General features: G+C 42.7%; 1 long non-coding RNA gene across 3 annotated transcripts in view; it reads left to right on the top strand.

Annotated features, from left to right (window-relative positions):
• Positions 1 to 13,912, top strand: part of LOC112915215 (uncharacterized) — a 61,726-nt gene extending 47,814 nt beyond the window's left edge. For 2 of the 3 annotated variants that reach the window (XR_011997754.1, XR_011997755.1), the window contains exon 9: positions 13,244 to 13,912. This is a non-coding gene — a long non-coding RNA (uncharacterized lncRNA). The remainder of the gene's footprint in view (positions 1 to 13,243) is intronic. The other variant, XR_011997753.1, reaches the window with a different exon arrangement.
• The last annotated feature ends 625 nt before the right edge of the window (positions 13,913 to 14,537 follow it).

Below are 14,537 nucleotides of genomic sequence, written 5' to 3'. Positions count from 1 at the left end.
AAAGAAAGAAAGCACTTTAATCCTCAGTGTTTCTAATGTCTTAAATTGCAGTAGAACGTGCAAATATTAATTTTGCTAATTTTTCATTTCCTAATGCATTTATAGCCAACAGTAAGAGAGTTTTTAAAGTTTTGACCAAAAGTATTTAAAGGTCATGGAACAATTGTCTTCCCATTGATTATCAAGAGTGCTTTGTAGGGTTGCAACGTATGCGTCATTTTTAATCAACTTGCGCTATCGTGCAAAGCAAACATAGCTGGTTTGTGGAGAGTTAGGTTACAATTCCTTCACATCTGTTTGTGGCAACTCAATTGCATGGAATGTGAGGAGACTTCTGGAAAAGAACTTGAACTCCTTGGGTTAGCTAGGTTGAGGGTTTCCAGTTATATTTTGGAGTCTGTTATTCAACCCCAACCTGACCCTGCCACCTGGAGAGCCTGTTTATGATCCTGAGTGGGAAAGAGTTTGTGGACAATATAAGATGAACCACACCCATTTAGCATCCATGCTATCCTGCTATGGGGGTCAGCTCAAAAAATGTATACAAGACAAAGGGAATATGTTTCTTTACTTACTTCACGGGAGGGCAGATATATCAAGCTACAGCCAACGTAGACTCCAGCCCTAGTCAAAGTTGAGGCTGCTTTGGGCCATCTGGGCCTTATGACAATGGTAGAACACCCAGAGGCTGTCTGATGCCCCAAAGAAGCTGTCCCAGTGGGAACCACTGGTCCCAAGAAGAGAGGAGAGGGTCATCAGCCTTGGGGTATGACCAGCAGCCTCAGAAGAGGGTTGAGAACAGTAGCTGAGCAGTAGTTGGATCCGTTGAGAGTCTGTAGGCTCCAGAGTCACTCAGATGTTCTGAGGAGGAAGCAGAGGAGGATGAGGAAGGGTCTGACGTCCCAGAGTTACACTTGACAGGCACTCCAAGCTAGGGGAATCCACACTGTGTTAATATGACCTCATTCTTCCACACTGGCAGTGAGGCCTGGGAACATTAGGGTTGTTTCCAGATGAGGTGACCATATAATTTATTGATCCGCCAGAAATATTTTTAAGGTCAAAGGGATTGCTGTTAATACTTAAACTTTTTACTAATGAAAGGCACAAATAGGGTGACCCAGACAAACCACACCTTACACTCACATTTTAGTTGTAAGTGGAATCCAGGTAATTGTAAGTCAGAGGTCATATCAACATTAATGAAAAGAAATGAATGTGCTCTCACCAGGCACTGCAGGCCGGGCTCCCTGGAAGCGGACTCTGAGGTGTAGATTAGCATGCGGGACGTTTATTAGGGAATGCTCTTGGGATCCACACCTGTGGATGTGGAAGGGAAGGCAGTGAAGCAGGTTCGGGCAGAGAGAAAATGTGGACTGCAAAATAGTCTCATCAGAGGCCTCAGCTGGCCCCAGAGGGAGCTCCAGAGATGACCATCAATGTTATTGGAAATTGGAGCGAGGGGTGTGGACCTCTCTTCTGCACAGCGACGGGTCATTGCATGTGGCCGTCCCCGAGGCCTTCCCCAGCTGAGAGCAGATTTCTGCCTCTGGCTAGCAGCTCTCCCAATGGTCCTGAAGAGGGGTCAGGGTCACAGCATCTACTACCCTAAGGGAAAGGATGGTTTGAATAAAACTATTATAAAGGTAGATACTTTAAGTTCAATCATTAGCCAAGTCCTGCCAAGGAAAGATCCTGTTGCACCTGCTTGGAAGAAGTTGGGGCTCAATGTAACCAGCACACCAATTGCTTATCTGCAAATGGTATTCCCGAAAAGGGGAACTCATTTTCTCAAATTAATAAAATAGCACCAGTCTTCTTGGTACTGCTTTAAAAATTTCTGTTCCAAAGTAAATTTCTACCCAACTCTATGTGGTAATGTTTGTATGTAAGATACTTACCATGTTCCAAGCACGGTATGGTGCTATTGAAATATCAAACAATTAATTCACATACCCTACATAGCGGGCACTGCAGAGACCCCAAGGTTAAGTAGTCAGACTCAAGTGGTGGTGCCAGGATTTGGACCTAGATGTCTCCACAGGCTGTGTTTATAACCACTATGCTACACTGGCTTTCGAAAACATTGCTTAATTTAGTAGATGCTATATCACTGCAAAGAAGTTTAACAAGTATCTGCTGAGCTTCTATTAGGTGGCTATATCTAATCTTTGAAGAAACTAAATATCTCTTCTCTGTGGTGATGCAAAGAAGTGAAATAATAATAATCGCAACAATATTAATATCTGACATGCCAGGCGCTGTCCTAACAGGTTTCCATGCACCCATATCCTGTAACATGCAGAATGCTTGGTGCCTGCCCACAAGGAGATCCTCACTAACTGGGAAGCAGGACCGGGAAATAGCTACATCACCATATGTAAGACATGAATCATTCGGGGACCCCAATGTGCAGTGGTCAGAGAGGCACAGGCTGAGTGCAGGTCCAGGGGACTTGAACCCTGGAGTGTTTACAGGGTACCCCCTTCCAGGTAATGACACAAATAAGCAATATGATAATCAACAAAATCAGAGTAAAGAAGTGCAAGAAAATTCCTTTTTTTCCCACTGTGATTATTTCAGTACTTTTAAAAGAAACTTTCTGGTAAGAACTTCTTCTCAAATGATGCTCTCAATTGCCCATGCTTTGCTGCTGCTAAATTTGGTGTGGTCTGCTGATTGGGTTGTAGAGAATCCAGTTCTAGAGAAAGAAGAGCTTGCTGTGTGCCTGTAGGGCCAGCGTGGCCCTTGAAGGATAGGTTGGACTAAGAAAGGGAAGAGCAGGGGAAAGGATGGGCATGGATGCAGGAGAATGAAGAACCTAAGAGCGCTGGCCTCGCTGAGACACATGCTGTGTGCAGGGAAGCAGGTAGGTTGAGCCGACAGGCTGGGACCACAGGTTAAACCTTGAACGCCTAGTCAAGGGGTTCGTAATGTATTCCATTCACGAGGGGACTCATGGGAGGTTGATGCCACTTGTCATTGTCTCTCCTCCCCTAAATCTGAATGCCCGGGCACCCAAGCTACTCAAAGCCCTCTAAAGCAGAAGCTGCAGGCAGTGGGTGGCTGAGATCTCTGGTCACCCCCATGGGAGCTTGTCTATACTGTGACCCGACCCTCTGGGGTCACTATAAACACCCTAGGCCTTCCTCGTTGCCCAGCTCCCCCTTCCAGAGGGATCTCACTGGCTCAAGGTTCTAGGCGGCCGCCCTGACTGGGGGGCCTGCAGTCGGGGACCCTAGCCTCCCTCTGCCCCACTGCCCGATAGTTCCCCACTCCGGCAAAGAGCAGCCTAGCGGGTATACATGCTCTAGCCACCTTGGTTTCAACTTCCCCTCCTTCTGCCAAACTGTTAAAATACTTTATTCTACAAACACATCACAAACAAATCCAATCTTGCAACTGCTCTGACCTCAAGCCTGCCTCGGGGCAGAAGAATGGCAAGAATGCACTGGAGACGGTGTTGCTGTGGTGTGTTTGACGAAGAGGCCCGGGCTTGGCTGTAGCATCAGATCACAGAGGCAGATCCGGATTTTTAAAGACCCAAGACAGCAATGCCATGTCACCATCTCTGCTTCTCCCCGTCACAGGGGGATCAGAATCACAGTGTGAGAGAAGCAACCTCACAGGTTTCCACGTTCCCGAGTCACTCCGGCTGCTGTCCGAAACGGCTGCCTGGTCCAGAATTTCCAGATTATTACCGGTCCCTTCTTCTTTTTCTTTCTTTCTTTCTTTCTTTCTTTCTTTCTTTCTTTCTTTCTTTCTTTCTTTCTTTTTCTTTTTCTTCTTCTTCTTCTTTCTTTCTCTCTTTCTCTCTCTCTTTCTTTCTTTTCCTGTCTTTCTTTTCTTTCTTTCTTCTTTCTTTCTTTCTCTTTCTTTCTTTTCTTTCTTCTTTCTTTCCTTTTTTTAATTCCCTTCCTTTTTCTGCATTAAAATTCAAACATTGCTTTTCTACCTTCATCTCATGCATTCAGGTCAAAGCCTCTGGCTCTTCTCTCTGGTAGAATGAAATATCCCAGCCTGGCTGAACTCAGGGTGGAAATGTTTGTGGAACTTTGGGTTGGGTGCTGGTGAAAGGAGCGTGCGGCCAGAGAGGCTCTGAAAACCCGGAGGATCTGGACACTGACCACCTGCAGGCGTGGTCATGGGTACATCTGTCCAGACTGCAAGCTTTCCTTCCCTGGCCTCGGTTTCTGCTCCCTGGATTCACATTCCGTTCCTGTCCCTCCAGCCTGGCCCAGCCTTTTCCACGCAGCCTTCCACCAGCTTGGCCAGGCCACCGGGACTTGTCGCTCCTCACTCCGCAGTCAGATTGGCTACACCATGACCCAGAATTCTGCTGCTGCAGGGTCTCAGTACGCAGTCGTGAGCTTTCTCTCCTTAAGAGGATGGAAAACCTACTGAAGGCAGAGACCGTATTTTCTCAGCACTGCATTGAGTATAAAGTACAGGTGGAATGAAATTTAGATGCACCGATTAGAAGATGGATGGGCTAGGACCTTTCCCAAGGATGCCTACTTATTACAGATAACGAGGCGGGAAACTTATACTAACTGGATCCTTCTCAGAGAGAGAGAGTGAAGGGCAAGCTGCACATTGATCTGCCCCGTGGAAAGAAGGAGAGTGGGCTGTGAGAAACTCTCAGGGGCAGTCTATATATAGTGGCTACTTTTTTTTAAGGGTTTTGCAGGTTTGAACAAGAGCTAATCTCCTCAGGAGGACAGAGGGCAACTGGGCTGCTTCTCCCCCTTCACCAGGCAAAGCTGGCATGACCTCTAAATATATGTGCCCAAAGGTGTTTGAAGGGCACCATATATTTGGTGCCCACCTGGCATTGTAGGTAGCTCCAGCCTAGTAGCTATACTACAAACACAGTATATTCTCAGTCCATCTTTTTAAAAACTAAATGAATACACGAAGAGACTTGCAATGAGCGAGTCAAGATTTTTTTTCCAGGGAGAAAGTGATCTTAAGGCATTGTTCGTGTTGAACCCTCCTGGTTGAAAGGGAAGAGAGACACTTTTCTGGAGGTCATGATCTCTGGCCTTGCTAGTTATGGGGGGTGGTCCATGGACAGCATCAGTATCACTTGGAAGCTTATTGGAAATGCAGAATCTGGGGATCCCTGGGTGGCTCAGCGGTTTAGCGCCTGCCTTTGGCCCAGGGCGCAATCCTGGAGTCCTGGGATTGAGTCCCATGTTGGGCTCCCTGCATGGAGCCTGCTTCTCCCTCCTCCTGTGTCTCTGCCTCTCTCTCTCTCTCTCTCTCTCTATCATCAATCAATCAATCAATCAATCTTTTAAAAAAAAAGAAAAGAAATGCAGAATCTGGGAGCACCTCGGGGGCTCAGTTGGTTAAGCATCTGCCTTCAACTCAGGTCATGATCCCAGGGTCCTGGGAATCGAGTCCTGCCTTGGGCTCACTGTTTAGCGGGCAATCGGCTTCTCCCTCTCCCTCTGCCCCTACTCCTGCTTGTGCCCTCTCTTTCTCTCTCTCTCAAATAAATCAATAAAATCCTTAAAAAGAGAAATGCAGAATCTTGGCCCCCCACTCCAGATCTACTGAATTCAAGTCTGAATTGAAAAGAGATTTGTATGTGCTGTTCTACAGAACACAGAGAAGATCATGTAATGGTCTTAGTCTGGACCTTGCAACTGCAAAAAGATCTCTAATGTGAAAAATGGCATCTACAAACCATTTATCAAGCAATGAGCCTTTAGTGAAATCTGCTGTGTGCCTAGTCCTGTGTTAGGCACTGTGGGGGCGGGGGGTGGGGAAGGGGGATTGAAGGGGGGCACGGGGAGAGGCAGGGGCAGGTCCAGCAAGTAAGGGCTCACACTGTGGGATTTCAACCCCAAACCCCGCCCACCCATCCCTCTACAAGCCTCCACCAAGACGTGGACTCATGCCTAACAATTCTCTCCGGCACAGCCCCTGGGGTGACACCGGTCACGTGGATGGCCCTTATTTTCAGCAATAACAAGTCATTAAGATCGAGCTAGCAAGTCTTCAGGGAAGACAGCCGGTTCTAACCTCCGTCATAACATTTTTCTTTTGCGATGAAGCATTGCCGGGTTTGTTGAAAGCTCATTCAGTGTTGCTGAAGCTCAAGCACTCAGGCTTCCCCATGGTCCAGAGTGGGGGTGGGGGTGGGGGTTGGGAGGTTGTGGGGTGCTGTCCTGGCCTATTAGCCTAGAGGCACAGCTGTACTGTGGAAGTCTATGCTCCCTGCATCGTGTCTTGTGAAGGGAGTTGTTTTAGAATACTATGCATGAAAATGTAGATTCTGGAATCAGATTGCCATGAGTTCATTTCCAGGCTCTCCCATTTGCTAGCTGTGTGACCTGGTGCAAGCCTCAATTTTCTGGCTATTAATAAAGTGATACTTTGTTTCCTGCTTAATTTGGATGGAATCCAATTTATCTTTTTTTTTTTTTTTCTTTTAGGGATTGTGTTTTTGATGCTGTATCTAAGAAATCTTTGCCAAGGTCATAAAAATGTTCTCCTATGTTTCCTTCTAAATGTTGTATAATCTAAAGTTTTATACTTAGGCCTACGACCCATTTTTAGTTTTGAATATGCCTCAAAGTATGGAGAGTACAGGGAGGTTTTTTCTTTTTGCTATTTTCCTTTTATTTCTTTCTTTCTCTTCCTTCCTTCCTCCCTCCCTTTCTTTTCTTTTTTTTTTTTTTCCTTTTTGACATATGGATATGTAATTGTTCCAATACCATTTACTGAAAAGACCATCCTTTCTCCCTTGAATTGCCCTTGTGCTCTTATAGGAAATCACCAACAATATATCTGTGGCTCTATTGTGCTGTGTGTATAGTCTGTCCTTTGGCCAAGTCTACACTCATGATTTTAATAGCTTTATGGCAAGCCTTGAAACAAGGTAGTAAAAGACTATCAATGTTGTTCTTCATAAACAATATCTTGGCAACCTAGGTCAGTTCTATTCCATATAAATTTTATAATTGCTTCATTAATTGCTACGCAAAAAAAGTCTGCTGGAATTTTGCATAAAGTCTAAAGATAAATTTGAAGAGAACTGACTGACATCTTTACCACATAGATTTTCCATATATTTATGTCTTTCATTTCTCTCAGCAATATTCTATAGTTTTAAGTGTGTAGGTCTTGCATATTTTTTGTTAAATTCGTTCTTGAGTGTATTTTGTCACTTTTGTAAATGGACCTTTTAAAATGTCCTTTCCTAATTGTTTGCTGAAAGTCTACGGAAATAAAATTAATTTTTACGTATTAACTTTGTGACATATGACCTTGCTAAATTCATTTATTAGTTCTGATAATGTTTTTGCAGATTCTTTAGAACTTTCTACATAAGAAATCATGTCATCTGCAAATAGAGGCAATTTTAATTCTGCTTTCTGAACTTTAGAACCTTTAATTTCTTTTCCTTGCCTTACTGCAGTGGCTAGGACTGTCAGCACAATGTTGAGTAGAAGTGATGAAGGTGGACCTCATTGCCTTGTTTCCAAACTTGCTGGGAAAGTGTTCAATATTTCATTATTAAGAATACCCTTATGGGGCACCTGGGTGGCTCAACTGGCTAAGCCTCTGACTCTTGATTTTGGCTCAGGTCATGATCTCAGGGTCATGGGATTGAGCCACGTGGGGCTCTGTACTCAGCACAGAGTCTGCTTGTCCTTCTCCCTTTTCTCTTGCTCTCTCTCAAATAAATAAATAAATAAATAAATACATAAATACATAAATGAATACATAAATAAAATATTTTTTAAAAAGAATACTTTTTTATCAGATTGAGGAAGTTCCTTTCTATTCCTAGATTGCTGAGCATTTTTTAAAAATAAAGGTATGTTAAATTTTGTCAGCTGCTTTCTCTACATCTATCAAAATGATTTTCTCTATTCTTTGAATTTGGTGAGTTACATGACTGATTTTTTTTACTATCAAAACAACCTTGCATTCCTAGATAAACTGTTGTTGGTCATGAGGTATTTTTCTTTTTTTCTATATTTTTGGGTTTAACCTGCTAATATTTTTTTTTCCTGCTAATATTTTGTTGAGAATTTTTACATCTCTGTTCATGAGGGATGCTGGCCTCTTTTTAATATGTGTTTGTCAGGTTTGGGTATTACTGATACCTTAAAGCAAGTTGGGAAATATATCCCATCCTCCTCTATTTTTTTAAAGGGTTTGTGTAAGTTTGGTGTTATTTCTTCTTTAAATCGCTGTTGGAATTTACCTGTATAATTATCTATGCCTACAACTCAGGTTTTCTGTCCCATCTTTCGTAAATATTAGTGATTTATATTTCTACCTACTTTGTAGAAACTATTGGTATAAAGGTCTTCACAACATTCTCATATTCTCTTTTTAATATTTTAATGTCTGTAAGATCTGTAGCAATTATCTCTTTCTCATTCCTGATATTGGTAATTTGTGTCTTCTATTTTTTCTTCAGCAGTCTAACAAGGTTTACCATTTTTTTGTTGTTGTTCTTCACAAAGAAACAACTTTGGGGTTTGTTAATTTTCCTTATTGCTTGCCTGTTTCTTATTACATTCATTTCTACTCATATTTATTATATTACTTGTTCCATTTTGGTTTACTTGGGGTTCAGGGTGTAATCTTAAGTCACTGATTTTAGACCTTTCTTCTTTTCTAATATAAGCATTTAAAGCCATAAAATTCCTGCTAAGCCCTACTGTAGCCACAACCCACCAATTTTGTTGTATTTTTATGATCATTAAGTTCTACATATTTTCTAGTTTCTCTGTGATTTCTTCTTTCACTCATGGGTTGTTTAGAAGTGTGGGTTTAATTTAATATTGGGGTTTTCCTAGGCATCTTATTTTTATTGATTCTAATTTAATATAATTATGATGTGATTCAAAGACACATGCTACTATAATTTTGATCCTTTTTATTTTATTAGGGTTTGTTTTATAGCCCAGCTTATGGTCTCTCGTGGTGAATGTGTGCAGTTGAAAGGTTGTTGGGTATAATATTTTATAAATAAGTTAAGGGGTTGATAAAGTTGCTTAGAGCCTCTGTGACTTTTGAATTTTCTGTCTGATGGCCCTATCAGTTGCGGGGATGGTGTTAATATATCCTACTATAGGGCAGCCCCAGTGGCTCAGCGGTTTAGCGCCGCCTTCAGCCCAGGGCCTAGTCCTGGAGATCTGGGATCGAGTCCCATGTTGGGCTCCCTGCATGGAGCCTGCTTCTCCCTCTGCCTGTGTCTCTGTCTCTCTCTCTCTTTGGGTCTCTCATGAATAAATAAATAAAATCTTAAAAAAATATATCCTACTATAACTGTGAATTTTTCTATTTCTTTTTTTAGTGTATCAATTTTTGCTTCATGTATCTTAAGGCTCTATTCTTCGTCACATACACATTAACAATCAGATCTTCTTATTAACTGATCCATTATACTTAAAGCTCATCTCATTTTAAAAATGTATTGTTAACTTTATTGAGGAATAATTGACAAACATAACTGAATATATTTAAAGTGTACAATGTGATGATTTGATATATATTGTAGAATGATTACCAAGAGCAAGAAAATTAGCAATCCGTTATCTCACGTAGTTAAAGTTAACTTAGATATATATATGGTAAGAATGCTTAAAATCTACTCTCAGCAACTTCCCAGTATGCAATCTTATATTCTTAAAAATATATTCTTATATTCTTCTACAGTCGCCTTGTTGTACCTTCAATCCTCAAAACTTATTCTTGTAACTGATCATTTATGCACTTTGACCTACATCATCCCATTTTCCCCCATCTCTCCTCCCCCCAGCCCCAGGTCCCTCCAACCATTCCATTCTCTGTTTCTGTAAAATTGGCTTTTTTTTTCTTTTTAGAGTGCATATATAAGTGATACCGTACAGTATTTGTTTTCCTCTGTCTGGCTTATTTCATTTAGCATAATGCCCTCCAGATTCATCCATGTTATAACAAATGATAGAATTTCCTTCCTTTTTATGACAGAATAATTTCCCATTGTCTGTCTATGCCGCATTTTCTTTATTCATTTATCTATTGAAGGACATGTAGGTTGTTTCCATATCCTGGCTATTGTGAATAGTGTTGCAATGAACATGGTGTGAAAGTTTATCTCTTTTAGTCAGCATATAGTTGGGTCTTGCATTTTCAAAAGATCTCTTCTGGTAAACTGTACCTTTTGACTGGAGTATTTAGTTCATTAACACTTAATGTGATTATTGATTTGATTGTATCTAGATCTACCATTTTATGATTTCTTTTCTGTTGTCCACTCCACTCTCTTCTATCCTTCTGTTTCCCAGCCTTCTATTGGATTGTTTGAATATATTTTATTATTTTGTTCTAACTCAGTAGATTTTTTAGTTATATCACTTTGCATTATTTCTTTGATGGTTTATCTAGGGATTACAAATAAAGTCCTTAGATTTTTGCAGTATACTTAGCATTAAAATACTGAACCTCTTTACATAAAATGTAGAAACCTCAAAACAATGTAAGTTCACTTGCCCTTCAAACCACTGCTACCAACGTTGCCATAGCCATTCCAAAGCACTGTTCCCCTGTATGTAATGTGTCATTTTTCTTTTCCTACTTGCAAGATTTCCTCTTTATTTTTCATTTGCAGCAGTTTAATTATGATATGTCTAGATGCGATTTTATTTATAATTATCCTTGGATTTCCCTATGCTTTGGATCTTTCAACAAATTTGGGGATTTTCTAGCCAGTATTTTCTCGAATATAGGTTCTACATGTCCCTAAATCTTCTTTCAGTTTTTTCAATCTTTATTTTCTTTTTTGTCTTCAGATTAGATCATTTCTTTTGTTGGATCTTCCAGGTCACTCATCCTGTCATTCACTAGGAGAGTGGCTTCCTAACCAGGCCTGCTCAATATTGAAACTTTTTAAATATTAGATTTTAAAGTACAATGGAAGGCTCAGGTTTTAAAGTACGGCAGAAGTACAATACTAAGATACGATGTTCAAAGCCTGTCCTCAGTTTTGACGACTCTCTACAGAAAATGGAGATTTGTATGATGAGTTCATAACTTGAGTAGGAGCTAGGTACGTGGTTAGGAGACCGACACCAAGCAGAGAATTTTTTATAAGAGTGTAAGGAGGTGCTAAAATCTGGATGTGAACCAAGTGCTATGGTTGCGTGATGTGCAGAGGGCTGCCACAACCCCAAGGAGTCAGGAAAGACCTCCAGTGGGCTGGCACTTAATTAGGCATTTCAGTTAGCAGGAACAGGCTTTGTCAGGACTAGAAGAACATTCTAGGCAGGAGGGTACTGGGAATGGGCTGCCATAGTTTGGGACGAGAGGGAAGGAGGAAATAGAGTGTAGCGTCTCCAAGGAGGGGCAGGAGAGTAGTCTGTGCCCGGCTGTTTGAAGATCGAGCTGAGGACCAGCTTGTTGCATCATGTGAAGGTACTGGTGGGAAAGACTGGTTCCCCTTCTTTATCTGAGGAAGACTAAAGTAACCTCTCTGTCCTCTAGGAGCTCTCACACTGGTTGAGAAGCCAAATCAACCTCCGTTATGCAAAAGAAGAGGAAGAGTACGCATGGCTGTCATTCTGCTCCAGCCTCCATTTTTCTCACATTAGCTTGTGGTACCCTCCCAACAAATCTCCCCATTATTCCATTTGCTCACTTCCAATCCATGTTCCACACTTGCAGCCAATCATCTGTTAAAAACACAAATCAGAACAGGTTAATCCACTGCTCAAAGCCACTGACTGGCTTCCACTACACTTAGAACGCTGAGTCCACATCGCTTCCCATGGCCTCGTGCCCGGCCTCCCTATCTTCACATATCACATTCGATCACAATGGCCTTCTGGCTGGTCCCTGGGGGTTTCCATCTTATTCTGGAAGATGGCAAGAATAAGCAAATTCTTGAATATTCCATTGACTCGCTTCATTTTGACCACTGTGGTTTCCAAACCTAAGATACATTTTCAAAACTCTCCTTGCCTGAAACCTAGCCGAGAAGTATCATGTACTTAGAAAAGGCACACCTAAGAGTCAGAAGCTGGCAGGAGCACCTTTATCCATCCCAAGCACTGGACAGGGAGAAACATAAGCAGAAGCACGTGATGTTGATGTGTGCTTTTATTGAGTGAGAAGTGATGTTTAGAAAGTCTGCAGCACACACCCCAAGTGGAATTTTTTTTCAGTAACAGTATCATTAGCCAGTCTGGAACCCTCTTCCCACCATCCTTTGTGCTCCGTTGTCTTTTCTCATACACAGTCAAGGAATGAGAGTGGCTCTCCTTGGCTGAGTCAGGGTGGAGTGACACCTTCTTGACCCCTTCAGAGAAGGTCTGTAGCCTTTTGCTATTTTCTCTGTCCGGTGCACTTGTGATAACAGGATGGAGGCCCACTCTACTATGGAGCTTCCTTGGTTTACAGGGCTCAATGTAGACACAAGTTTTCTTAGAATATTAAAATAGGATGCAAACACCAACCCCCACCATCCTCATCCTGTTTCCTTGTGCCCTGCTTCCCCCTCCCCAAACAACTAATTATCCAAACTGTAGTAAAGGGTTTGCTACCTGGAGTGGTGAGTCTCTCTATTTCGGAATAGAAATTTTCCAGCCTCAGGCTCCCTGGGTCTTTGGCACAGAGGGCACGTGTCAAAAACAGAGCAGAGCAGCTGGGTCAGAGGCAGGGGTGCTCATCCGGGCCAGGGAGTGGGTACAATTTCCAAGCCGTGGGACAGCGCAGCTGTTCAGGCTCCCCTCCTGGCAGGTCTCAGAGCCATTGGACAATGATGTGCGTGCCTCCCCACTCCAGAACATCAGCCAGGGTCCCTCCAGAGGCAACAGATGCCTGGAGGCCTTTGTGAAACAGGCTGGGACATCCTCTTTAGGTCTCACACAGGCAAAATCATCACTGTAACAATGTCACAAGGCTCTGCTACTGGGCATAAGCTTAGTTACAGGAGCTAAAATGGAACTTTCAGCAGAACAACCCCCCTCTGTGCCTATCTGCCTCCTGCTCCCCACCTCCAACCGGACAAATATGCCTCCCTGAAATTTTAGAGATTCGTATTCTCACTAGGGAAATTAAAAGAAAGAAAAAAAAGGTCTTTCCTTTCCAGATTCCTCCTCTGTGCGGACTACATGAGGAGATGTCTGTAAGAAATTGTGGGTTGATATCTCAGACAGGGGGAAAAAAACACTTTAAATTGACAAATCAGTCCAAACCACTAAGGTTATAACTCTTTCTTTTCCCTCTCCAGCAGAATAGTAAAACAGACACGTTATTGGCAGCTCCGTAGTGCTAAGGAGAGGCCGGCTCCAGCATGACATCAGCCCACCGCTTGACCCAAATCTACTATTTCACCAGAGAGCCTTGCACTGCCTGCTTTCCAACATACAGAAGATGCACACGGGGGACGAGAGAAGAAGGCATAAATAAGACACAGATTGGAGACTTTCTGATGTGTTTAGCACATTTTTGTGACTTCCTTTAATACCACAGACCTTGGTTCTCCCACCACGAGGCGAACAAAAGACAAGCCCGAGATGGGGGTTGGGTTGGGGTGGGGGAGACCCATTCAGTAAAAAGTTCTGCTCGCCTACTTAGCATTTTTAATTGAAACGCTAAAAAGAGGAGGCAAAAATAGGAAGAGGAGAATGAACGCCACAGCCGAGTGATTTCAGATATAAAAAGTCCCTTCATTAAATCCGTTGTTTTTTAATTCATAATTGAACTTAAATAAAGAGCGACCTATGGGCAGCTGTTTCTAATATCGAGTCCCCACCGCACATGAAAGACGCATTTATTCCTGCGGCAGCCTCCCTACCCTTGGGTGTTATCAGCTGAACATGTTTTGAACCTACCTAATGCATTTGAGGTAGCTTGGGTTTATTTTTCTTTCAATAAAATAAATGGTTTTGTAATTAAATTTCTGCACTGCCTGTGCTTAATGGTTACATTGACAAGTGCTAATGTATGGCAAGAGAATGAGTTTGAAATGAAACATGCTGTTTTTGAATCTGCAAGCAATTTTGCAGCAGGGCAATCAAACCCCTCATGCCAGCGAAACATTTTCATTAATCTGCTCACCGTGCCCCTTGCCCACTCGGCTGGCCGGGAGAGGACACATTTTAGCTTCCCCATCACCCACCCCTCACCCTTGCCTTTTTCTCCAACACGCGCGCGCGTGCATTCACGGACACACACACACACACACACACACACAAATATCATGAAGCGAGCCGTTGTTTGAAACCATTTTGTGGTCTCTGGCAGGCCAGCCGGTGGAAATTCGCTGACTTTACACCGTGAAACGTTGCAGCTGTCCCCTCCAAAGGGACTGGCTGCCTCAACCTTTCAATCCCTGGCAGCCAGTCAACAAGAAAATCTGTCCCTCTGTTTTCCTATTTTTTTGTTTAACTTTTCCCCTTTAGCTAAATTTATTTTTGAATAAATCTTCTCATAGCGAGCAGAGAACAGCTATTACGTATCTGGCCTCGGTCTGCGCGAACCACTTCCAGCCACGGCAGAGGCGGCGGCCTTCCAACCTGGCG

Source organism: Vulpes vulpes, chromosome 16, assembly GCF_048418805.1.
Source record: "Vulpes vulpes isolate BD-2025 chromosome 16, VulVul3, whole genome shotgun sequence".
NCBI lineage: Eukaryota > Metazoa > Chordata > Mammalia > Carnivora > Canidae > Vulpes > Vulpes vulpes.
This window is presented reverse-complemented; position numbering and strand designations above follow the sequence as displayed.